Source organism: Hypanus sabinus, chromosome 9, assembly GCF_030144855.1.
Source record: "Hypanus sabinus isolate sHypSab1 chromosome 9, sHypSab1.hap1, whole genome shotgun sequence".
Classification (NCBI taxonomy): Eukaryota; Metazoa; Chordata; class Chondrichthyes; order Myliobatiformes; family Dasyatidae; genus Hypanus; species Hypanus sabinus.
Genome location: NC_082714.1, coordinates 130,866,365 through 130,892,736, shown reverse-complemented (window position 1 = coordinate 130,892,736; position 26,372 = coordinate 130,866,365). Strand labels below are relative to the sequence as shown.

Genomic DNA, 26,372 nt, shown 5'->3' with positions numbered 1-26,372 from the left:
CATGCTAGGATACACTTCGTCAGGCTTTTGTGTTTCAGAACCTGCAACACCTCCTCCATTGTAATGTTGATGTACTTCAGAATATCATTGCTAGCTCTCTGAATTCACTAGCTTCCTTCTCATTGGTAAATACAGAAAAGAAATATCCATTTAAAAACTCAGTCATTTCCTGTGACTCCACACATAGATTACCAGATACATCCTTCAATAGACCTACACTTTCTATGTGGTGTACACTTTCCTTACCTATGTCTCTGGTGTTAATTTCGCACAAATGATTACTTTGATATTATTTTCCTGGAAAGTTTTAGAAATGAGAGGCTACTGAAGTTACTAATCACACTCACAAGATATAATAATTTAGTAGAGGAAATATGCATCAGGTTCCTGAGTGATGTCGGGAATCCCTTAGCTTTGCAGCTGTGTCTTGATCTTTAAAAATTTTATGATCTCTGTAAAGTTGATCGATACAGTCGTAGGAATTGCAAATTCTTGCACTGAAATTCCTCCTCATTGGTGATGCAAAAGGACACTGTGAGTTGTCCGCCTGTTTTATACTCTCCTTTTCCTTTTATTAACATCGGTGGTCTATAAAAGATGGTCTGGCAATTTGTTACAGTCCATTTTTTACTAGAGCTGACTGAAGCTGAGCATCGTGCACACTCCCAGACATTCTCCGATAAGAAGACACACCTGCTTTTAACTCTCGACAGAATTGATCGTAAAGATGCTTCCTTCATAAGGAAGGAAATAAATGATGACAATATCTGTTCAAACATCCTGCTTGGTTATTTAAACAAACTATATTCCACTTGGACAGCCACATAAAAAGATGTATAGAATTTTGTGATTTGTTAGCAGAGTAACACAGATATTTACTACTGAGTGATTATTAAGGAAGATTTCAGATTGATGTATTCTCTTGTACATTTTGTGACTTACTTTTTTTTTAGATATGATTGCTAGTAAGGTGTATCATCTGGAATCTTACAATATATGTGGTACTTTCATTGTACATCTTCTTACTATATTAAGGTGAATGAAATCGGTTGTTGCTGAAAACAATTAAGTCAGCTGTTTCCTGATAAATAAAGTAAACCTTTTTCCCCGTGTATGCATAATAAGCAGCTGATCAGATGGAAATGTCTGCTACAGATGTACCGTGAATACACAAACATACTCTGCCAAGAATCTGCAAGGTCCTTGAATCACAGGCAGCATCAAGCAGCTCACACACAACCGATCCACTTAGTAAGTTTCTCCACCTCACACAGCTCATTTACCAATTAGCTGTGCAAGGTACCAATCATAAAATTCTGGAGTGCTTTAGATGGCAATCTATGCTCCGCCTCTGCTTCTTGGAAACACCCAGCCTGCAGCTTTCACACTGGGTGCAAACAGAGTACAGTGACTAATCCAGGCGTGTTTCAACAGATGGTTAGATCTGGCCTAATTCAGTCATCGCAGTTGAATGAGGTTGAGAGGAGAAGCCATTGAGATCCCTTTTCGGAGCTGTGTGGCCTCAGCCTGCTGGCATTGTTAAGGGGTCCCTTTCTGAGCAGCCCTGTGTCCCAGAAATGAGAGAAGACTGACTGATAAAGGTAATGTGAACTGCTGCTGTTTTGTGCATTACTTTGTGAGTCTGTGCTGTGTATCAGTGATGTGTACCAGCTTGGAAACAGTTACAGTAAGATTATACCATGCTGAAAGTAAGGCAATCGTATTTTATGGAAATCGTTTTAAAATGAATGATTCAGAATGGTTGGAGTAAACCCTGTGCTGAGCCACCGTTGGCTGTAATTCCTTCCTTTCTAATGTTTTCACCACTGATATTTAATCTCACGGTGATCTTAATATTGAACACCAGTCTGACAAAACATTTGTCAAGGTGAATGAATTAACTTAATAATGCTTATCATTTCTATTTCCCATAGATTATGGGAAGATATAAATAGTGTTTTTAGTTCCCTGAGAGTGAATTCTTAATTATAGGCTATAATTCTGTGTGGTTGTCTGGATGAAGTTGCAGAACAGTTCACGATACAGTTCTAGATACTTATAAAACTTTAATTTCTTTGTTTATTTTTACCTATTTTGAGCTCTCATAAAAACCATAATGGAGAAACACTTCAGATCAGTTCTATGACATGAAGCAATAATGATCTCTACAGTCCTTTAAGCCTGCTATGAGAGCATGTTTTGGACATTTTATGACTTTAACTTACACTTATTACATTCTATTATTCATTTGCAACCTTGTGTGGTTCTTAGGAATGTCATTTTATTTAATTGCGTTTAAAATGTTGGTTCATAATAACTTTGTATTCCTTCATACTAAATTTTATTTTCCATTTACTAAGTATTCTGTTGAGGATAAAGTAGTATTTTGAATTAAATTTATTTATGATTTCTGATTAATCTTCCACTGTTTCCATATGAAAGTCCTTCTTATATTTAGACATTGTAACTCAGCTTGCACAATATTATAGATACTGGTTCTATCATTGGTGTTAGAGGAAACAGGGTTCAATGAGGGCATGATATTATCAGTCTAGATTATAATGTAAATGACAGTAATTACTTTATCATATAATTGATTATTATGTTATCAGCGCATTATATTGGTGGTATAAACTGTCGGTTTGGTCATTTTAATGTTCAGTGTTTTGAATGTACAAAGTAACAAAGATTATTTGCATTAAGGCTAACAGAATGCAAAGAGAAAGGATTCAGAATTACTTTGATTTTTTTCTGTTTTTTTTATTGTTATACCATTGGGCAAGACGATTTACCAATGTGAAAGAAATATTAAGCTTTGATTATTAGCAATTATTTATGTTTTGCAGCCAGTCTCTTCAAATGTTACATTCCATTCTATTCACATTCTGAAAGTGCATGATCTGACTTCTGCCTTGAATGCTTGTGTCCAAGGGTACAGATCACATCTCACAGAATGCCTGTGATTGTGTTGGGATTTGGCCTGGTTTTGTTTAATAACTAAGCTGTCATTGATCTATAGACCAAATCCAATCTTAGTTTAATTCCAGAAACATGCAGTAGCTCTTTTGATTCAACAGTGCACTAAAATTATCACATAAAAGTTCAACATATTTAAAAAAAACATTTTATTTCCCCTTGTATTTACTCATGAAAAATGACAAAACATTTATTGTTATTTACACCTACATTCTGTTTGCATGTGCTGGATGCACACAGAACTACATGAATATGAAATAAGAAGGGTTTTCCCCAGCGTAATGAACACAGGCATAATGCATGTGCAGATTAGATCCAGGTGAATCTCCAGTGTAACGTGAGCACAATCCTGATGCAAAAACAAAAACCCCTTATTTAAAAGTAGCATTTGGATAGGTTGAGACACAGGGCAGCCAATGACCTTCATGGAAATGGGATCATGCTAAATATTTATCCTCAGAGATGGACCCTTACCTGCTGAGGGAGCCCTTACTTCTCTTGTGCACGATACATCGATGGCTGCAAAAATGGTCAGGTTGCACGCAGAATTTATTTAAATATTAATGAGGCAATTTGAATAGTGGATAATTTGCAAAAGCCAAAATTAGAATTCTGTGCACATTGAGGATTGACTGCTTTATCCCCAAATGAGTGTCTCTGAATAAAAAGGAATTAAGCTATTGAGATAAAAGAAGGCAAAGTATGGAGTGACACTATGGCTGTTTCTGATTTTTTTTTCCACTTTTAATATCCATATTTAAATAGTGTGCAACCTTCAGCAGGGATATTTTCAATCCTTTACAATGTGTGAACTTGACAGGGCCACTAGAGGGAGCCATTTATTATAGCCCAAAGGGTGGAGATAGACATTCAGCCTAACAAAGTTTTACCTGCTTTTCCCCAATCCTGAAGTGATATGAAGCCATTGAACTGGCAATAGAATAGATTTTGTCCTTAGTTTATTTACAAAAGAATGGATTTTGACTTTGGATCTTGAACTTTCAGATCCTGACAAAAATATTTTAATTTTATTTTACATTGTCCTGCTTTATCTTCTGCTTTAAGTTGGAATATGTGTATATCAGATCAGTCCAATTTACAAATTAAGAGGAGCTTGAAACAGTGTACTATCTATCCATAGATGCTGAATGATAGGCCCCTGCAGAAAAAAAAAACACATAATGCTGAAGGAATTCTCTTGCCCTGTGGCGGGAAATGGTCAGTTAACATTTTGAGTTGAGATGCTTCATCTGGACTGAATGAGAGAGAGAAGGGAGCTAGTATTAAAAAGAATTATGATAAGGGTGGAGCAAAAGCTAGCAGGCAGATAGAAATGAACAGTGCAGGGTTGGGGAAAAATTGGGTTGGGGGTGATGGAGGGGAATCCTCAAGGATGTGTGCTTAGCCTACTGCTCTACTCTCTCTAGACTCACGACAGTCTAGGCACAGCTCAAATACCATCTGTACATTTGCTGATGACACCACTGCTGGTAGAATTTCAGATGGAAATGAAAGGAGAGAGGTAGATAGATTGGTTGTGGCACAACAATGATTTTGCACTCACTTTCAGCCAGACCAAGGAATTGACTGGGGACTTCAGGAAGGGGAAGTCAGGAGAACACACACCAGTCCTCATTGAGGCATCAACAGTGGAAAATGTGAGCAACTTCAAGTTCTTGGGTGTCAACTTTGCAGAGGATTTATTCTGGCCTAACGTATTGACGTGATCTCAAAGAAAAGTACACCAAGGCCAAATTTGAGGAGATTTGGTATGTCACCAAAAACTCTTGAAGGTTTATACAGATTTACTGTGGAAGGCAGAGTTAGGAGTGGACACAGAAAGTATTTGACACCTACAAAAGATGCACAGTAGAATATAATAAAATTATATGATTGAGGCTATTCTAGAAGTTAATCCAGTGGAGGCTGTAGAAGAGGTGACACAAGACGCCTTTGAAGTCAGTCAAGAAGTGGCATCTTTTATATGTCAACAAGTAGATACAATACCACTGGGATGTTCCTTTGAGAAGACTGCTGACTTGAATAACCAATGACAAGTTTAATCTGAAAATAATATAAATATGTATCCTTTTTAAGAAAGAACAAGTATATGCAGGAGTTTCTTTATGCTTTCTAGACCTCAGTGTATTTATGAAATAAGAATAATGTATACACTTTGGTGGTTTTCCATGTCTCTTAGTGATTTATTATGCTCCTCGTAATGCATACAATTAGTGTACTATTTCATGGGTTCTTATTCTATCTGCAACAGGTGGAGGCACCAGAGAATAAAAACTTGAGCCAACTAATGGCAATGTGTACAAAGATAATTGTCTTTGTTATGGCTGACTTGAATTTCCCAAGGGTAGATTAGGAGGTCTATAAAAAGCACATTCTGTATGAGAACGTGATCCTGGATGTAACGCTGGATTGTCACATTGAACAAATGGTTATGGGGTCAGATAGAATCTAGCAAGAAAACAGTTAGGAAAAGCATAGGTTTCTGGCATTCCTATGTATATCATTGTATAAGAAGATAAAAGAGGAAATGAAGATCAATGGCTGTGTAACATCATCACAAAATCATGAATTTTTCCTTTTTGCTGTAAAGTCAAGAACCCATATTTTGGTTTGCAGTTAGATTTCTCAAGCAGGAGTTGGATTAAGTGATATGGGAAGTTTTGATTGATCCATGATTAAGCAGTACATGGTTTGATGAGTGTCAACAATGTTTAAAGAAGTGATTGTTGAAACCAGTGAGAGTCTTTATAAATCGAGGTATGGCTGGACAATTGTAATAGGGCCACAAAATGGTATCACGATGACCTTGGCAAATAGAACCCAGTCAGATGTAGGTATCCTGAAAGGCAGAATATTGAAGCACCAATACAGGTATCATGGAGGAGTAGGTATGAATTCAATGGAAGGAATTCCTGGAGTAGTTTGTAGATACAATCGAAGTATTGATTGTACACTTACACTGTAGTAAGGTACAGAAGTCATAGGAAACGGAGGCTGGATCCACAATACACCAAACATATCCAGGATATTTTGAAGTGAAAGGTGGTTGTGAAATGAGGTGTGCCTTTGATAGAGTCTCATGGGATCAATACTGCTGCTTATCTAAAGTCAAAATAACTGAACTCTATAGGCGATACTAAATTGTACCGGGGATTAAGATAGTGAAAACAGAAACTGATAAGAGGGTTTTTATAACTGGGATTTTGTAAGTGGGCCTATACTCAATGGAATTTAGAAGAGTGTGTGTGTGGGAAGAAATGTCAATGAAACCTATCAAATATTGAAAGGCCTAGACAGAATGGACATGGAGAAGATGTTTCTTACAGCAGAGCAGTTTGGGACCAGAGAGCACAGCCTCAGAATGCATAGACGTCCCTTTAGAACGGAGTTAAGGAGGAATTTCTATAGCCAGAAGGTGGTGAATCTGTAGAATTGCATTGTTGTGAATGGCAGTGGAGGCTAAGTCATTGGTATATTTAAAGTGGAGGGTGATAGGTTCTGGATTCAAATTTCAAAATAAATTTATTATCAAAGTACATATACGTCAGCAAATACATCTCTGAGATTCCTTTTCTTGTGGGCATACACAGTAAATCTAAGAAATACAGAAGGATCATTGAATTGAATTGAATTTATTTCTTACATCCTTCACATACATGAGGAGTAAAAATCTTTATGTTACATCTCCATCTAAATGTACAATGTGCAATCATAGTAATTTAAGATAACTTATGATAAATAGAACAGTCAATGTAACATAGAAATACACTCAATGTAACATAGAAATACACTCAAATCAGCGTGAATTCATCAGTCTGATGGCCTGGTGGAAGAAGCTGTCCCGGAGCCTGTTGGTTCTGGCTTTTATGCTGTGGTATCATTTCCCAAATGGTAGCAGCTGGAATAGACTATGGTTGGGGTGACTCAGGTCCCCAATGATCCTTCAGGCCCTTTTCTCACACCTGTTTTTGTAAACGTCCTGAATCATTCAAATACAGATGTACTGGGCTGTCTACACCACTGATTTGGGGGCCCATGCCAAACTTCCTCAACTGTCTGAGGTGAAAGAGGCACTCTTGTGCCTTTTTCACCACATAGCTGGTGTGTACAGACTTTGTGAGCTCCTCAGTGATGTGGATGCCGAGGAACTTAAATCTGTTTACCCTCTCAACCCCAGATTCATTGATGTAAATAGAGGTCAGCCTGTCTCCATTCCTCCTGTAATCCACAACCAGCTCCTTTGAGGGAGAGGTTGTTTTCTTGACAGCACTGTGTCAGAGAGATGACTTGTTCCTTGTAGGTCACCTCGTTATTGTTTGAGATTAGGCCAATCAATGTAGCATCATCGGCAAATTTAGTTAGCAGGTTAGGGCTGTGGGTGGCGACACAGTTATGGGTATACAGGGAGTAAAGGAAGGGACTTAGTACACAGCCCTGAGGAGCTCCTGTGTTGAGAGTCAGAGGGGTGGAGGTGTGGGAGCCCACTCTTACCACCTGCCAGCGATCGGACAAGAAGTCCAGGATCCAGCTGCACAAGTCATGGTCAAGGCCGAGGTTTCTGAGCTTCAGTCAAACCTGGTTGGAATTATGGTGTTGAATGCTGAACTGTAGTCCAAGAACACCACTCTCACATAGACATCCTTCTTCTCCAGATATATAAGGATGGTATGTAGAGCAGTGGTTATTGCATTGTCTGTCAATCGGTTGTGTTGGTAGGTGAATTGTAGGGGATCCAGTTTGGGTGGTGGCATGTTGCAGATGTAGTCCTTGACCAGCCTCTCAAAACATTTGCTTACCGTACTCAACAGGACGGCCAATAACCAATGTGCAAAAGATAACAAACTGTACAAAAACAAAAGAAAGCAAATAATAATACATAAATAACCAATAATTATAGAAAACTCTCTTGAAAGAGAGTCCATAGTTTCTGGGAGCAGTTCATTAATGGAGCGAGTGAAGTTATTCCCTTTTGTTCAAGAGGCTGATGGTTGCGGAGTTATAGCTGCTTCTGAACTTTGGTGTGGGTCCTAAGGCTCCTGTACCACTTATCCAATGGCAGCTGCAAGGTGAGAGCATGCCCTGGGTGGTGGGGGTCCTTGATAATGGATGTTGCTTTCCTGCAACAGCACTCGGTGTAAATGTGCTCAGTGGTGGGGAAGCCGCTGTCAGATTGCATGTGGATCGTGAACAAAGAGCCCTTTTCAAGTACAGCCACAAATTCTTGATTGGATTGAGGTCTGGACTCTGACTTGGCCGCTCTGGGGTATTAATTTTGTTATTTTTAATCCATTCCTATGTTGCTTTGATTTTATGCTTGAGGTCATTGTCTTACTGGAGATCATATTGTCTCCTATAAAGCTGCGACTGGTAAAGCAGCTGGGTAACAGTTGTGTGTGCAGTTCCTCCCATCTCAGTCACTGAAGATTGTAACTCTCTAGAGTTGTCATAGGTCTCTTGGTGGCCTCCCTCACGGGTTCCCTTCTTGCACAGTCACTCAGTTTTTGAGGATGGCCTACTCGAGGCAGATTTACAACTGTGCCATATTCTTCCCATTACAATGATTGATTTAACTGTACTCCAAGGGATATTAAGGAAATGTACTTTTATCCATCTACTGACTTGTGCAATAACCTTTTTGTAAAGTTGCTTGGAATGTTCTTCTGTCTTCATGGTGTAGTTTTTGCCAGGATACTGACCTACCAACAGTTGGACCTTCCAGATACAGGTGTATTTTTACTACAATCAATTGAAACACCTTGACTGCACACAGGCGATCTCCATTTAACTAACTATGTTACTTCTAAGACCAATTGGCTGCACCAGTGTGACATATTAAAGAGGGTGAATACTTAACACAATCAATTATTTTGTATTTTATATTTGTAATTAACTTAGATCACCTTGTAGAGATCTGTTTTCACTTTGACATAAAGTGTCTTTTTTATGTTGATCAGTCAGAAAAGCCAATTAAATCCACTGTGATTCAATGTTGTAAAACAATAAAACATGAAAACTTCCAAACGGGGTGAATACTTTTTATAGGCACTTTTAAGGTGTAAGAACATTTTGCTATTGGATTTGGCCAGCACCAATTTTCCTTTCCTAACCATTGAATCTAATTCAGAGTGCTGTAAAATGCTACTACTTTTTCTTTAATAGCCTTAAACTACATTCAAATCTTGGCTACAGTTTTAATGATTGCACTAAAACATGTATCAATTTCAAAAGAAGTTAGTTCTTTGTGTAAATGGTCAGAACTTGGTAGATCATGCCCAACCTGCAGGCAAATCTGTTGAAAACAGGAAGTCTTGTTATCAGTATTATTGTTATTTAACCTTTAATAAACAGAGGCTTCCTCTTTACTGCATTACATTGTTCTGGCCTTAAGTAACTTCACTCCAAACCATTTGCTTCGTTCTGATTTACTTGGCATGTCAGTGGTTTTATTCTCTCCTTTTTAGTGTGAAGCTACGTACTCAGTGAAATTGCACATATTACTGTGCACTGTATTAGTGTCTGTATACATTGAGAAAGTGACAAAAATCCATCCCATCTCCCTCAACATATTGACAATATTTTATGGTAACAAAGTAACATCTCAGAGTTATTAATTCATAAGGCTTAATTCCGCCAGTCTGTGCATGTAAGATTAGCAATAAAAACAAACTGGGCAATAAGCAGGTACATTATTCTTTTTGTAGTTCTTCAGGCGAACTTTGGAATTTTTGATAAATACGGTCAGTTCAAGACAAATTATAAAATGTCTTTATAATGAAAGACATAGATTTTAGAGAATAGAAACTGACCATTTTGGCCAATCAATTTTTTTTCTGGCATGTGTTCCGTGTTCCATGCAAACTAGTCCCTTATCTTTCATTATAACCCTCAATTTCCTTCTACCTCATAAACATGTTTAACTTTCTGTTAAATTACTACCTCTCCGGTTGTGAGTTCTACATTCTTACTACATCCCGGGTAAAGAAATTTATGCTGAATTTTCTACTTAATCTTTAAATGATTATCTTATACCAATGGACTTTAATGTTATTTCACTCAAGTGAGAACATTCTCCCTTTGACTTGTCCATTAAATGTTGTGCAATTTTACCTTTTGGGCTTGTCTTTACAAGGGAAAAGAAGCACAAGATGTTCACCCTGAAAGGCTTAATTTTTGTCAATCATCTTTGGTATTCTCGCCAGAAATTCTTTCATTATTTCCATATCCTTTTTTATGACAAACAGGCCTGTACACAACATTCCAAATGTGATTCCAACAATATATAACATAAGTTGACCATAACTTCTCTGTTTTCAAATTTTATCCTTGCTTATATAAATCCTTGGGAAATGAGATTCCTCAGTCCTAATTTACAACCTTCGATGTGAAGTGTTACCGAGTAACCGGAGATGTCCTGGCCTTAAATCCATTAGATCTCCTGTTACAATAAAATTCCAATATTTTAGTTTGCCAGGGGCTCTCAGGATGTGACTCAGGTTGAGAATGTTTTGGTTAGGAAGTGTAGTAAGAACAGATTCTAACCAAAGCAAAATGCTAATATTCGGTTAAATGCCATGGTTATTCACCAATATAAACAAGAATAGAGTAATTACAGAGTTGTAGAGTTGAAACAGGCACTTCAGTTTATCTACCGTACCTCTTTATACTAATCCCAGTTATCTGGGTTAATTCCACATCCATCTATGCTCTGCTCATTCAAGTATCTGTCTAGACACCTTCTTAAATGTAAATGTTGTACTATTCCTGTCTCCACCACCACCTCTGGCAGCTTATTCTAAATATCAACTACTCTTTGTGTGCAAGTATTTACCCATCACCATTTTTAAACCTCCTATCTTCTTACCTTAAGATTCAAGATTGTTTAATGCCATTTCCAGTCTTCTTAAACCAATCACCCCTACTGGGCAATAGGCCTCTGACAGCAGTTCAACAGAGGCCACTGTCCTGGGCCTGTCTAGCAAGATTTCCCAGATGTAGCCCTGATGTATTCTTCCTCTCCCAGGGATGAGGTGTTTGAAGCTTCTGTTGCTGTCTCTGTGGCACGGGGATTTTACAGGAAGTGGTTGCAAGCTCCATGCCCAACCCTCCCTTTTTCACAGCCAGGCCTTGGGACTGTCAATATCAGAGTTATCATTGCCATACACAACTGTTGTGAAGAACAATATCATTGTTACTCCAGATATGATGTGACACAAAAGAAACACAATGAAATAAAGAACACAATAATAAAACAACACAATAAATTTACATAAATACATAAGAAAACCTACGTCCATTGACTGATTATATGTCCATAAATTGTTGCTAGGCACAGGAGTGTCTGTACATAAGGTGATGGACAGGAAATGATAAGGTAGTGATGTTGAGGGGTATGGAGGGATGGGGGAAGGTGTTGATCCGCCTTAATGTTTATTGAAAGTAACTGTTCTTGAGTCTGGTGACCAGTTATGGGTGCTACGTAGCCTCCTCTATAATGGGAGAGTGACAAACAGTCCAAGAACAGGGTGAGTGGTATCCTTCATGATGCCACTGGCCCTTTTCTTGCACCTTTCTGTACAGTTGTCCTTGATAGCAGGCAGGCTAGTGCTGGTGATGAATTGGCCTGTTTAGACTACCCGCTGTAGAGGCTTCCTGTCCGTCGTGGTGTAGTTTCTGTACCGTGCAGTGATGCAGCCTGTTAGGATGTTCTCTGCTGTGCACCTGCAGAATGACATGGATATCGATGTGCATGGTCCAGCTCCCTTCAGCCTGTGAACGTGGAGATATTGGTGAGCTTTCCAGATTATGTAGTGTGTTCTGGGACCAGGAGAGGTCTTGCAAGCTGTGTACCCTTAGGAGTTTGAAACTCTTGGCAGTTTCCATTGCTGTGCCACCGATGTAAAGAGAGTGGTGAGTGGTGCTAGTTCTCCTGAAGTTTTTAACCATTTCTTTAGTTTTGTTGACATTGAGAAAGAGGTTATTCGCCTATCACCTGGCCTTAAGCTCCTCCACTTCCTCTCTGTAGGCTGTCTCATCATTGTTGGTGATGAGCCCCACCACAGTTGTGTTATTTGAGAACTTGACGATATGATTACTCGGGTGCTTAGCCGTGTAAACATGTGTGAGCAGAGTGTACAGCAGTGGGCTCAGCACAGAGCCCTGGGGTCATGCATGTTGAGAAAGGTGGGGAGGGATGAGTGGTTGTGCAACCCGATGCTGGGGAGGGGGAGTGGTTGTGTATCCTGCTGCTGGGGAGGGGGGAGTGGTTGTGTATCCTGCTGCTGGGGAGGGGGGAGTGGTTGTGTATCCCGATGCTGGGGAGGGGGGAGTGGTTGTGTATCCTGCTGCTGGGGAGGGGGGAGTGGATGTGTATCCCGCTGCTGGGGAGGGGGGAGTGGATGTGTATCCCGATGCTGGGGAGGGGGGAGTGGATGTGTATCCCGATGCTGGGGAGGGGGGAGTGGATGTGTATCCCGATGCTGGGGAGGGAGGAGTGGTTGTGTATCCTGCTGCTGGGGAGGGGGGAGTGGTTGTGTATCCCGATGCTGGGGAGGGGGGAGTGGTTGTGTATCCCGATGCTGGGGAGGGGGGAGTGGTTGTGTATCCTGATGCTGGGGAGGGGGGAGTGGTTGTGTATCCCGATGCTGGGGAGGGGGGAGTGGTTGTGTATCCCGATGCTGGGGAGGGGGGAGTGGATGTGTATCCCGATGCTGGGGAGGGAGGAGTGGTTGTGTATCCTGCTGCTGGGGAGGGGGGAGTGGTTGTGTATCCTGACTATCTGAGGATTGTTGGTTAGGAAGTCCAACACCCAATTGCACAGTGGTGTACTTAGATGGAAGAGTAGGAGTTTGTTCACCAAGGTCTGTGGGACAATGGTGTTGAATGCGGAACTGAAATCTAGAAAGAGTATTCTGACATAAATATCTAGGTGTGTCAGGGCCAGGTGCACGACAGATGCTATGGGGTTGTTGTAAAGCGGCTCTGTCAGTGAGATTCCAGTGTGGCAGGAGTGGAGTTTTGATATGCGCCATTGCCAGCCGTTCAAAGCACTTCATGATGTTTGGGATCGGAGCCAGCAGATGGAAGTCATTTAGGTCTGAAGGTGTAAAGTTCTTTCATACAGAGATGAATGTGGCTGACTTGAATCATGTGGGGACAGCAGCCTGTATGAGTGAAGTGTTCAGGATGTCTGTGAAGGTGTCATTGAGCTGGTGTGCACATTCACTGAGGACGGCCTGGGATTGTCTGGCCCGGCAGCTTCATGGAGATGGCTCTCTGCAGAGGACTTGTCACGTCTGCTGTTACAGACAATAGCTGCTAACCTGCGAGAGGCTGACATTGCATTTAAAGCCTCGAAGCATGCATTTATTTATTTGTTTAGAGGGTCTCGGAGGGAGGAGTCTCTGGTATAGTCAATGCCAATTTTCCTTGCGTGGTCATGAATGCCCTTGATATGATGGGGATTGTTATCAGACTTGTGTTCCTGAATTTCTTGTGTGTGTAGGTGGTCTTTGCCCTCAATGCCTAAGATGAGGTTGCTTTTGGCTGTTCTGACAGCTATTCTGTCTCCAAACTTGAAGGCAGCACCCAGGCTTTCAGGTGGGAGCACAGCTCTGTTTTCAGGCAAGACTTCTGGTTGTGTCGCGAGGTGACCACTCTTGAGGTACCAATGTTGTCTACACACTTACTGAATCAGATGAAAATGGGGTATCAAATCAGAGGCAACCAAACAAATTATACCTTGACACACCTATATATGAAAGATTTGAAATTATATATATGTTGTCAGTATCTTCTCTGTTTGTCGTTGTAAACCTATGCCTTCTAGTTTTAGACAGTCTTCCCATGGGAAACAGGCAGTAATTAACCTATCTATGCATCGCCTACTCCTATCTTGTCATCTCTTAGTCTGCTACATTCCATGAGAAACAGGCCTATCATATCAATTTTTTCTGATAACTCAATCCAGATAACATCTTTGTGATTCTTTTCTATATCCTATCCATCCTAACCACACCCTTCCATTAGTGTGGTAATCAGAACTGCCTGCAAAACTCTGAGTGAAATCTAACCAATGTTTCGTTCATTTGTAACATGACATTTCAGCTCTTGTATATTATACTTTCCTCACCATCAGTCTATTTATGTCCATTTTCAGGGATCCCAAGGAGTCTGTTCAACAACACTGCCCAAGACTCTGCAATTTCCTGAATTAACTTTTCAAAATACATTAGTTAAATGCCATTAATTATTCCTTTACCCACTTTCCCATTTTGTCTGCATTCTGTTGTACCCTTAGACAGCTTTCTGCACTCTGCAATATACCACCAGTCATGGCGTCATCTGTAATCTTACTAATTATGCCAACTACATTCTCATCCAACATTATTGTATATGACAAACATCCAGCACTGATCAGTGCCTAAGAAGATCACGGTAACCTGCCTCAATGACTCTCATCCAGGAGCATTAACATTCACTGTGATGAAGTGCTTTGAGAGGTTAATGATGAAACATATCAACTCCTGCCTGAGAAGTGATTTGGATCCACTCCAGTTTGTCTACTGTCACAGCAAGTCAACAGCAGATGCCATCTTATTAGAGCTTCACTCAACCTTGGAACATTTGAACAATGAAGATGCATACATCAGGACGCTCTTCATTGACTACTGCTTGACATTCAGTACTATCATCTCCTCAAAACTAATCAATAAGCTTCAAGACCCTATGTCTCAATAACACCTGGTGCAATTGTATCCTTGATTTCCCCAGTTCATTTGGATTGGCAACATCTCATCCACAATCACCATCAGCACAGGTACACCACAAGGTTGAATACTTACCCCCTGCTCTACTCACTTTACACTTGTGACTGTGTGGCTCAACACAGCTCCAATGCCATATTTAAGTTTTCTGTTGACACCACTGTTATTGGCTGAATCAAAGGTGGTGATGAATCAGCATATAGTAGGGAGATTGAAAATTTGTCTGAGGGATGCCACAACAACAACTTATTACTTAATATCATGAAGACCAAGGAGATGATTATTGACTTCTAGAGGAGGAAACCAGAGAGCCATAAGCCAGTCCTCAAGAGAGACTCAGAGGTGGAGTGGGGTCAGTAACTTCAAATTACTTGATGTTACCATTTCAGAGGATCTGCCCTGGACCCTTCATGAGGAAAGCACAGCAGTGCCTCTACTTTCTTGGAAGTTTGAGAAGATTTGGCATGCCATCTAAAACTTCGACATGCCTCTATAGAGGAGAGTATAGGGATGGGTTGCATTGTGAGCTGGTATGGAAACACCAATTTCCTGCATGGAAAAGCCTACAAAAAGTAGTGGATAAAGCCTTCCCCACTATTTAGCATATCTACATGGAGTGTTCTCCATGCAGCATCCTTTATAAAGCATCCCCACCATCCAGCTCATGCTCTCTTCTCATTGCTCCCATCAAGAAGAAAACACAGGAGCCCCAGGACTTGCACTAAATGGTTCAGTAACAGTTATTACCCCACAAACATTAGGCTCTTGAACCAGAAGGGAAAGCTTCACTCACAGCATCACTGAAATATTCCCACAATCTATGGACTTACCTTCAAGAACACTTCATCTCATATTCTCAATATTTATTGCTTGCTTATTTACAGTATATGATATTATTATTTGTGCTTTTATTCTTTTTTCACCTCTGGCTGATAAAACCTGAGGTATGGGCATAGCGAAGCACACTCATTTCTCAATTACAATGAACTTTTTTTTACTATGAACTATTCTCGTGATGTTTAGAATTGTGAGAGCATTCAGGCTCTCATGACCAGACTATGTAACAGCTTTTTCCCCCAAGCCATCAGACTCCTCAATACCCAGAGTCTGGACTGACACCAATTTACTGCCCTCTACCGTGCCTATTGTCTTGTTTATTATTTATTGTAATGCCTGCACTGTTTTGTGCACTTTATGCAGTCCTGGGTAGTTCTGTAGTCTAGTGTAGTTTTGTGTGTTGTTTTACATAGTTCAGTGTAGTCTTTGTATTGTTTTATGTAGCACCATGTTCCTGAAAAACATTGTCTCGTTTTTACTGTGTACTCTACCAGCAGTTATGGTTGAAATGACAATAAAAAGAGACTTGACTTGTAGCTTTCTGGAGATTTACGTAAATTTGCTGTACAGACCTCATTATTTAATGTTATTGTGTTGTGACTTTGGTATGATACTAGTTGTAGATATTACTTTTGTGGCAATGTTTATACCCTGTTCATGTTCCTTGGCCATTCAAATTCCTCTTTTAACTCAGCACAATTCTGGTGTTTTTCACTTTCTGATGTTATGTGTGCCTTGTATTACTATATCTGTTAAGAAATTTGTTCTTGTTTGTTTTTTTTGTAATATTATTTCTGGCCAGATATTGCGGATCACCCTATCTGAAATAATAGTTCAATCATATTAGAACTTGTGGGATTCTGACTCTAAAATTGGATCACAGTTCTATTTATGGTGAGGTATAGTGTCTTCTATGAGTTTATATTTTAAAGCAAGGTTTTGGTGAATGATGTTTGCCAATTGATTGTGCCTGGGTAAGTAATCAGATTGAGTTAAATTGCTGCAGGATCCTGTATTGTGTTTAATTGTTTCTGGTTTCTCTTGGCATTATCTGCATTTATTGTCTTGAATTGGTTAGTCCCTTATTATGTATTTTTAATAATGTTTTGTGTTAACCACCTGGTCCTGTATTGCCACAAGGAACCCTTCTGTTTCTGGGAAGAGGTCTCCGACTCTGAGCCAGGTGTTCAATGCTTCCTCATCAACATCTAGTTTGTTTAGATCATGGGGGATGTCTTCTATGGAGAGTCGTGCTCTTGCATTGTGTTTTTTCCACTGTAGTGATAATTTATTCATTTTTCTGGGTTGTGCTTTCATTTAAGTTTAGTGGTGTGTACTAATCAGAATTGAATGTGCTCGCATAGAGCTCTGAATCCTGTTTTTGTTGATGAAAATATGTCCTTAGGAGTCTTATCTGACTGTTGTGTAAGTTTTCTTATGTCTGTTATTCCTCGGCCTCCTTCTGTCCTGGGTAGTGTTAATCTAAGTGTCATCATGTTTTCTAAACTGTCATTTCAGTTCTTATTTTTCTTTAAACACAAGAGAATCTGCAGATGCTGGAGATCCAAGGCAACATACAGAGAAAACAGTCAATGTTTTGGGCCAAGACCTTTCTTCAGGATGTTTCTTCTGTCCAGAAGAAGGGTCTCAGACTGAAACATTGACCATTTACTCTTTTCCATAGATGCTGTCTGGTCTGATGACTTCCTCCAGCGTATGGTGCGTCTTATTTTTCTTTTTAAATTTTCTGGATCGGTTTTGAACCAAGATATTATGCTAAAATAATATGCTATTATGAGTACAGGGAAAGTGTTTATTGCCTTTGTTATATTTTTATTATTAAGTTCTGTTTGGCAGATTTTCTTAAGCCTTGAAGAAAATTCTGTAGAAAATTTTCTCTTTATCACACTATGATCTATTTTCTTTGCTTCTTGATATTCCAGACAGTGGTATGTTTCATATTCATCCATCGGTTGTATTGTATCCTGCTGCTCTGTTTTACATTCTACTAGTTCTATTGCACCTTCCTTTATGTTTAATGTTCTGCACTTAACCAGACCAAAGTTCATGTTTATATCTTCAGAAAATAGTTCTACTATCTGAATTTATTGTTTTAGCTTTACTGATGAAGGAGTATATAATTTCAAATCTTCCACATATAGAAGGTGTGTCAAGGTGTAATTTGTTTGGCTGCATCTGATTTGATACCCCATTTTCATCTGATTCAGTAAATTAGAGAGCTTTTTTAAAACTAAGCAGAACCATAATGAGCTTATAGAGTCACCCTGGAAAATGCCTCAGTTTATTTTGATAACAGTAGTTGTTCTTTTTTGGTTGTTAATAGATAGAGTGATTATAGTAAGCCAATGCTACATCAGATGTTGTTGGAATTTCTCCATGTACTGGGTGTAAATTATATATATTAAGAACTTCTATTAACCGTGTGTGGGACAGAATCAAATGCTTTTTGGTAGTCAATATAACAACATGAAAGATTTCTGTTTTTCTGCCAGGCTTTATTTAGAATTACAAAATCTATTATCAGTTGTTCGTTACATCCTTTCAAACCCTTACGGCATCCATTCTGCTCTTCTGTCGGTATATTGTGGTTATCTAAATGAGTGGTGACATGTGTTAGTTGCGACATGTGTCATGTTACAATGTTATATACTGCATAGTTTGTAAACAAGTAATAGGACGATATTTGAATGGGTCATTTGTGATTTCCCCTTTAGGTATGAGACATGTTTTACTTTCTGTCAAAAATTCCGGCACTTCTTCAGGAATTTTAAGAAAATTGTTGATATGTATTAATAAGTGCTGAGGAAGGCAAATAAATTTTTGTACCAATAATTATGAATATTACCACTGCTGGTACTCTTCAAATTGTGGGTATTTTTTATAACTGCTTTTCACATATTCATTGTAACTTCAGGTGTATTATTATTAATTTATTTATCTTCTCTTATTGTATTCACAATCTGTTGCCTTTTGCTCATTAGTTGTTTGTCCATCCTGTTAGATGCAGTCTTTCAATGATCCTGTTGTGTTCCTTGTATGTACTGTGACTGCCCGTAAGAAAATGAATCTCAGTATTGTATATGGTTACATATATGTACTTTGATAGTAAGTATACTTAGAACATTGACTTTGAACAAAAGGAACACACTAAACTAAAGCCCACTATTTCAAGATTATTGCCGATGAGAAAATACTGAGAAATGTCCTTCAGAAAGTAATTACAAACAACGTGGACTCCAGTGCCACAGGAAGTGGCTGAAGCGATAGCTCAGTTGTTTCCAAAAAGAACTGAGACAAGCATATGAGAGAAAATAGAGTGGAAGTTTATGCTGAAAGGCTGAGATAAGATAAGTATAATGAATGGGAACTGGTATGTAGTATAAACAAGAGAACAAATAAGTTAAACTGAATTTCCTGTTTCTTTGTTTTATGTTCCTTCTGAGTTGCTGAATACAGCATTTTATTTTCTGATTGTCCTATCAGTGTTTAGAAGGTTAGTACTGATTGGGTAACATTTTCATTTTGTTAGAGCTTTAGGTTAATTTTCTCCCCTTTCCCTTATATGTCCTCATCTTACATACAATATTTTACAATACAATCAATTTTACATTAATGAGGCTCTCTCAGACGGGGTCTAATAACACTGCAAATGTACTTGCAATTAGACACACAAGTATAAATACAGCCATGTCTTGTGCCATACATAACTTGGTATTATGCACCTGCGTGAATGTGTAGTGGAGAGTGTATTGACTGGCTGTATCATGGTCTGGTATGGAGACAGCAATGCCTTTGAGTGAAAAATCCTACAAAAGGTAGTGGATTCAACCCAGTACATCACTGGTAAAGCCCTCCCAACCAATGAGCAAATTTACACGAAATGCTGTTGTAGGAAAGCAGCATCTATCATCAGGGATCCTCATCACCCAGGCCATGCTCTTTTCTCACAGCTGCCATCAGGTAAAAGGTAAATGAGCCTCAGGACTCTCATCACCAGGTTCAAGAACAGTTACTACCCCTCAACCATCAGACTCTTCAACAAAAGGGGTTACTACACTCACTTGCCCATCCATTAAGATGTTCCTACAACCAGTGATCTCACTTTAAGGACTATTTATCTTGTTATTTCATGTTCTCATTATTTATTGCTATTTACTTATATTTGCATTTGTACAATTTGTGGTGTTCTGCACTCTACTTGCTCTTTCGTTGATCCCGTTATAGTTACTATTCTAAAAATCTGCTGAGCATGTCTGTAGGAAACTAAATCTCAGGGTTGTATGTGATGATATATATGTACTCAGATAACAAAATTACTTTGACTTAGATACATAGAATATGCATGTCATTCATTATGTACATTTATTGGCAACCATATATGACACAGTGCAGATAGATTATTTGTGACTTATACACTCACATATAATGTTGTCTACTGTGTGTTTACTGGCAAAACATGTGGAATGCATCATGCTTAATCACAGGCTAGGGTATAGTTCTTCCTTGGCAGTACCTCAGGAGTGAGGATAACTTGTTTTCACTGTGGATTTGTAGGAACAGAGATATTCTAATAAGGACATTGTCGGAACAACAGACCCTTCGGCAGAAAAGGCAGGAGATAGCTGATAGGACAGGCAGGTGGGCTTTTGGAAGCGATGAACTCCTTCTGCCATTTACATGGAGGTTTTGTATACTCCAGCAGCATGGCAGCAAGATTCTCAACACCAGCCTAAATGCTGCACCTCCTGTTCATGGGTCAAAGGTTTCCAAATGACGATAGGGATGTCGCACATTTCCAAGCAGACTTTGGTGACACCATAGAATTGTTGCTCTTGTCCACCTGGTAATCTCCATGACGGAACTTGGAATGGAATGTCTGTTTTGGGAGTCGCATGAAATGTATCCTGTTTGATATAGATGGTTGAGAGTAACTCAGACTTTGACTTGTACACTGATCATTGATGCTACATATCATGCAATGATCTAAGGATATATTTAGGTCTGGAATGTTTTTGCTCGCTTCTACTGTTTGCAAGCTTTGCGTTTTTTTCCCTTTCTCTGCACATCAGGTGTTGGTCTTTGTTTTTTTAACTGGGTTCTTTCAGGTTTCTTTGTGGCTGCCTGCAAACAAACAAATAACAAGGTTGTATAATTTATCCATTCTTTGATAATAAATGTACTTTGAAATTCTTTGTAGTAGGACTATTTTGTTAGTTAATTGTACTGACACATTATATGGACGTACTGTTGCTGAGATTAATATTTAATACTTGTTACATGTTGGTCCTTCAGTACAATAGTAACTTTACCCTATCATGACACACGGCAGGTGTTACACTGTATATGCAATGACATTTTAGATACTGCACAGGGCTTTGTCTTTATTGATTAGCAGACCGCATGATAAATTGTACACAGGCATCCATTGCAAATACATTTTCTGAATGGCTGCATCAGTTAGCATAGTTTATGGTGTGCAGTGTAATTGTATTCTTCATTTTGAATACTCATACCAATATACTATATGATGTTCAGGAAGTGATACATTACAAGGAATGCTAAAAGGAAGAGACTGCCTGAAACAAGTTGGTACTTCATGATGGCATGGTCAGTCTACATCACATACCCACATCTCTGACAGAGTGGCTGAAACTAAATGAAAGTGTACCTAATATATAATTGCTGTTAAGTTTTGGTATATTAAGGGATTACTTTTTTTCCTTGGTTGCCATGTAACTTTGTCTGTGATTGTTCCTGTTTGCACATAAGTCTTATTTCAAAAGAAGAAAGTCTTATTTCAAAAGAGTAAAGTTTGAGTTTGGAGAAATTGGCCATCTATCTGTGTTCAGTGCTCTCCTAAGCTCTGGTCCGTGCTTATCCAGCACAGACCTCGAGAGACCAACTGGCTGGAGCAAGCTGGTTCCGTCAGTCCTGGGAAGGCTCCTCATGTTGGGACAGTTTTGCACAACATGATTCCATTGTGTGAGGGCACCAGGTCAAAACTTGCCCAAGAAGCAGAATAAACAACTCATTGGCTGTGAAAGCTGTGCCTCCTGTCAAATCTGCGTGCCTCTGACATTTAGACGCATTTGGAAATGCTTAAGCTATTTGATGTTTAGCACCTACTAAAAGTTTTAAGAAAAGATAGTGTACCTCCACTTTTAAACTCGGAGAGAAATTTTTAAAACTCAGAAGGCTCAGGCAATCTAGAAATGTAAACTACACTTGCCTTAGTTTGTTGCAGGCTCTCCTCTCCATATTCTGTGCTAGTTGATCCCGGCAAGGGACACATGAGTTGATTCACCAGTTTAGGTGCTGGGAAGCATCTATAATTCTGCACTTCTATGCTGAATTCCATGAAGAGTCCAATGTCGGAATGGAGTTTAGAATGGCTCACAATATATTTGGACTTTCCATGCTTGTGTGGAAACTCCATGAGGAAATGACAATACTTTTCTGCAAAATCTAGTATTTTGTTCTTTTTTTAACTTTCTGTCTGAAGTGGTGAGAGTACGTATGCGTTTGAGTGTGAGTGTGAGTGTGTGTGTGTGTGTGTGTGTGTGTGTGTGTTTTGTGTGTATACACACATGTATGTCAGTGTGTACCCTTATGTTTTCTCCTCATGAGGCTCAAATTATACAGGACCTTGTTTGTACCTGGAAGCAGAGTTCCTGCAGGCTTTGACTAAGTGTGTCACTTCAAGATTAATTATTGTACAGGAATACCTCTGCTCTGGTTACATTCTTTATAAATCAGCTGATTAAAGTAAATGTGATGTTTTTGCATTCTGAAATTAAAAATTGGTAAGATCCTGTGCAACCTCTCTGATTAAAATATGCAAAGTTAAAGAACAGAGATTGAAGCTGATGAAGGGTTTCTCACCCTGGGAAACTTCAGAGCTGAATTAAACCATAAAGATGTGAATTCCCTTGACATTTACAAATGTTTCTCAATGTCATAAAAAATTTTGTACGACTATCATAATGCTTTCATTAGAGAGTTAGAGGTTTAAAATATGAGATGCTCATATATAAAAACAAAGTCACTGTGTCTATTTCTCTCCTTCATTAATGATTCACTTTTTTGCTGTGTGCAATGAATTATTAATGACTGATTTGAAACTTCCAGCACCGCCAATCCGTATTCTAGTTATTAATGTGGCTAAATAAACCATGAGCATTCATTCTGCAAAGCAGTCTCTCTTCAACAAGCCACTACTGTAAGCAGTAAGTGTGATGTGTGAATGAATATTCATGATGAAATGAAGTAAGGGATTGTGTCAAATACTGTCTACAACCTCAGCAGTGTTATGAATGTCTCCTTGGTTTTCAAAAAACACAGTAAAGGAGCGAGACAGACAAGAAGCCTTTTTCGGAATTTCTTCTGACTGCTCTGGACTCTGTTCATTCACTGGCACTTCGCCCTAAGTTACTTTGTAGAATAGGATTCTGAACCACAGCCAGTCATATTGGTTAGTATTCCAGCAGGGTGTTCTGATATTGGCAATAGCCACATAATAAACTGACACACTTGTGGCATTGAAATCCCTTGTCACCCCTGGTGAGAGGGATGATGGGTGTATCTGATCCCGTGGTTGAAAGAGCAGGGATAAAGCTGGAGTGACCTTTATTGAGATCCTGTTTATGACCTTGTTAACCTTTGGCAATTGTCTAACAAGTAGTGTCCTGGGAACCAGAGGTTTGTTTTCTCAAAGGTGGCAGGGCTTTAGAAATGTGCATCCAATGTTTATTGTGCTCATTGCATGTCATTTAATAGAAATTAGCTAACAAGCTAAAGCGGCTTCTGACTAGGGCAAGATGCAAATGTCTCTCATTATACAATGATTGTGTGTATGTGTCTTAGATTGTGAGACAAATTTCATTCAAATTTTTATAAAGGTATGATTTTTGTTGATGATAATTTATCAGCTGTGGCAATTCTGCTGGTAAATACTGTTTATGATCTTCCAGAAAACATTTGATGATTTCCTTCATAAAAAGCAGAAGTGAAATCTCAGTCAGTTGAATACACAATTGAGGACATGGATTAACAGTGAGAGAGGAAAGATTTGCAACAAACCTGAGGGGACTGTTGTGTATTTAATATTTCAGTAATATTGTAAATATGTTGCTTGATTAAGCATTCTTTGTTGTTTACATAATGCATTGTGGGTTACATGTAAAAGTATGTAAATTGTAAAAGTCATTATGCAGCTATGTCATAAGATCGCCCTTCGTTTAAGTTAAAGTTTAACATACACGAGTTATTCTGGGCTCTGTGTTTTTCTTTCAATTAGCTTAAAGTTTTGGAATTATAAAATATAACAATGGCAATGAGGAAGTTTTAAACCAACCCGAGACAACTACCCACCTGTTGAAGAGCAGCAAGACGCTTGAGTTTAAAAAAAACTGGGTCATGTCTTCACCTCTTAAACTCATTACGACAGATCAGGGAGAAATGGCAATGGACAAAGCAGTGGGAGGTGGCTTTCAAAAGGTAAAGGAAATGGTGACGTCAACCACTGTCCTCAACTTAATGATTCACATCATCCCGTGGGGCCTCATCTTACGATCTAGGTGCAGTCACGTCACAGGTAATGAATGATGGATGTGAACACCCCACTTGGTATCATATTCCCTTACCGCTGCAGAGAAAAACTACGCATAGATTGACAGAGAGGGTTTGGGGTGTAAAACATTTTAATCCACAGAAGGATGCACTACAAACAGCAGCAGCACAAATGCAGAGAGTGGACTCTGTTTCTTTGAGAACACAATTACAAGGTTGAATTCAAGAAGATGACTAATCATGGAACTGCTGATGGTTTGTCTCACTTACCTTTGGAAAAGGAAATACCTGAAAAATTTACAAAAGAGGACACTCCTCTTGACATGTTCTCCTCATGCAAATCGAGAGTCTTCTTATTACAGCAGAGGTGATCCAAAGGAAAACCAGAAAAGACCCCGCACTGTCTCAAAATGTCTGGAGAGTGCATCAGAAATCCCAGTTCCCCCATTTTTTACCAGTGCCAGGATGAACTTACCCTTGACAGGTGTTGCCTTATGTGGGGATTGAGAGTTGTTGTACCACACAAGCTGACAGCTAAAGTGTTGGAGGAGCTACATAATGGTCATCTAGTTGTGGTGAAAATGGAAGTGTTGGCTCGAAGCTTTGTCTGGTGGCCTGGGGTAGATCAGCAACTCGAGCAGCTTGCTATGCACTGTTCAGGATGTCAAGAGCAGGGCCTCTCCATCCCTGGCAATGACTGGCATTACCATGGCAGAGGATTCATGTAGATTTTGCTGAGCCATTCATGGGCACAAATCTCCTGGTAGTAGTGGACGCAGCTACAAAGTGGCCAGAAGTGTTCCCAATAGCCTCCACTGCAGACTCCCACACTGTTGATGTGTTGAGAAGCCTCTTCTCAAGGACTGGTGTTCCAGAGAACTTAGTCAGTGACAATGGACAACAATTTGTTGTGGGACAATTTCAGTCATTTCTGAAAATGAATGAAACAAGACATGTTACATCTATACTGTACCACACAGCTACAAATGACTTGGTGGAAAGGTTTGTCCAGAGTCTAAAGAACACATCTCAAACAATGCCAGCAGAACACACTACACTGACACTGAATCAGAAGCTTGCCAATGTCTTCCTTGTATAATGTAATGCACGCACTCCACACCCAGCAACTTACCAGCTTTGCCGGTTCCTGAGTCACCCTTTGCATTCACACTTAAACCTGATTTATACCTCTGCATCACCTCTGTGCCATAGGTACTGTGTACCCTACGCTGTAGGATGATGTGCACCTCCCCAAAAAAGTAACTCGCACATTGTGGCGAAGCAGACCACGACAACCGTGATTGGTCCGCTTGGTAGCATTGCATTTCCTCCTACGCATTTCCAGTTGCTTCTTCTCTGCTATGCCTGTACACCGATGCGAAATAGATGAACAAAATCATCAAATCTGGCTGCTGACATGTGAAAATGTTTGAAATGCATTTCCTCGTCCATGTCTCTCACAAAGAAACTCAACACAGTGGCATAGAAACCCCACTGCCAACTAGCATTTTGGTGCACACCAACGCATGCTCACTACAACATAGAGCCTATGCAGAAGTAAAAATCAGGCCTATGGCATAGGCTACAGCGTAGCCCATACGCATAAGCATAAATCAGCCTTAAGATCTTCTCAAACCGAATCTTTGAAAGAGTATGCAGAACAAGCAGCTGAACAAATTAAAGTCTCCTCAAACAAGGAGCTTGATGTTTCACTGCTGAACAAACAGTCCTGGTGTGGAACTACAGAGGTGATCAAAACTGGGTATGTGGAAAGATTAAGGACAGAACTGGACACTTCTTACACAGTGGAGATTGTATCCGATATTGTCTGGAGATGACACATCAATCTATTGAGGAATGTAGAGTCAATTGTAGGGAAGAGAGGTGGCTGGAGCTGTCAGCACTACATCCTGCAGCTGCAGAGTCAGGTCCCACACCCACAATGGTGGAGTTCCCAGAAACTGAGGTTGTTTCACAGCCACCAGGCTCATCTGCCAAGCAAAATGAACACTCTCGTCAGGAAAGACACTATCCCACAAGAATAAGAAATCCTCCACAGCGGTTAAATCTTCAGGCCTGAATGGGACAATTTAAAATTCACTATGCTATGGATGTGTATATAGTGGTTTTATTATATAGTATATATGCATATATATTAGCTAAGCAGAGAGGAGTGTTGTGTATTTC

At 39.5% G+C, this 26,372-nt stretch overlaps 1 protein-coding gene across 4 annotated transcripts in view; it reads left to right on the top strand.

Annotated features, from left to right (window-relative positions):
* The first annotated feature begins 1,393 nt into the window (after positions 1-1,393).
* Positions 1,394-26,372, top strand: part of LOC132399808 (extracellular sulfatase Sulf-2-like) — a 315,476-nt gene continuing 290,497 nt past the window's right edge. For 3 of the 4 annotated variants that reach the window (XM_059980581.1, XM_059980577.1, XM_059980578.1), the window contains exon 1: positions 1,394-1,601. The gene's annotated coding sequence lies outside the window, so the exon portion shown is untranslated. Of the gene's footprint in view, positions 1,602-22,817; positions 22,837-26,372 lie in introns of those variants that run through there. The other variant, XM_059980580.1, reaches the window with a different exon arrangement.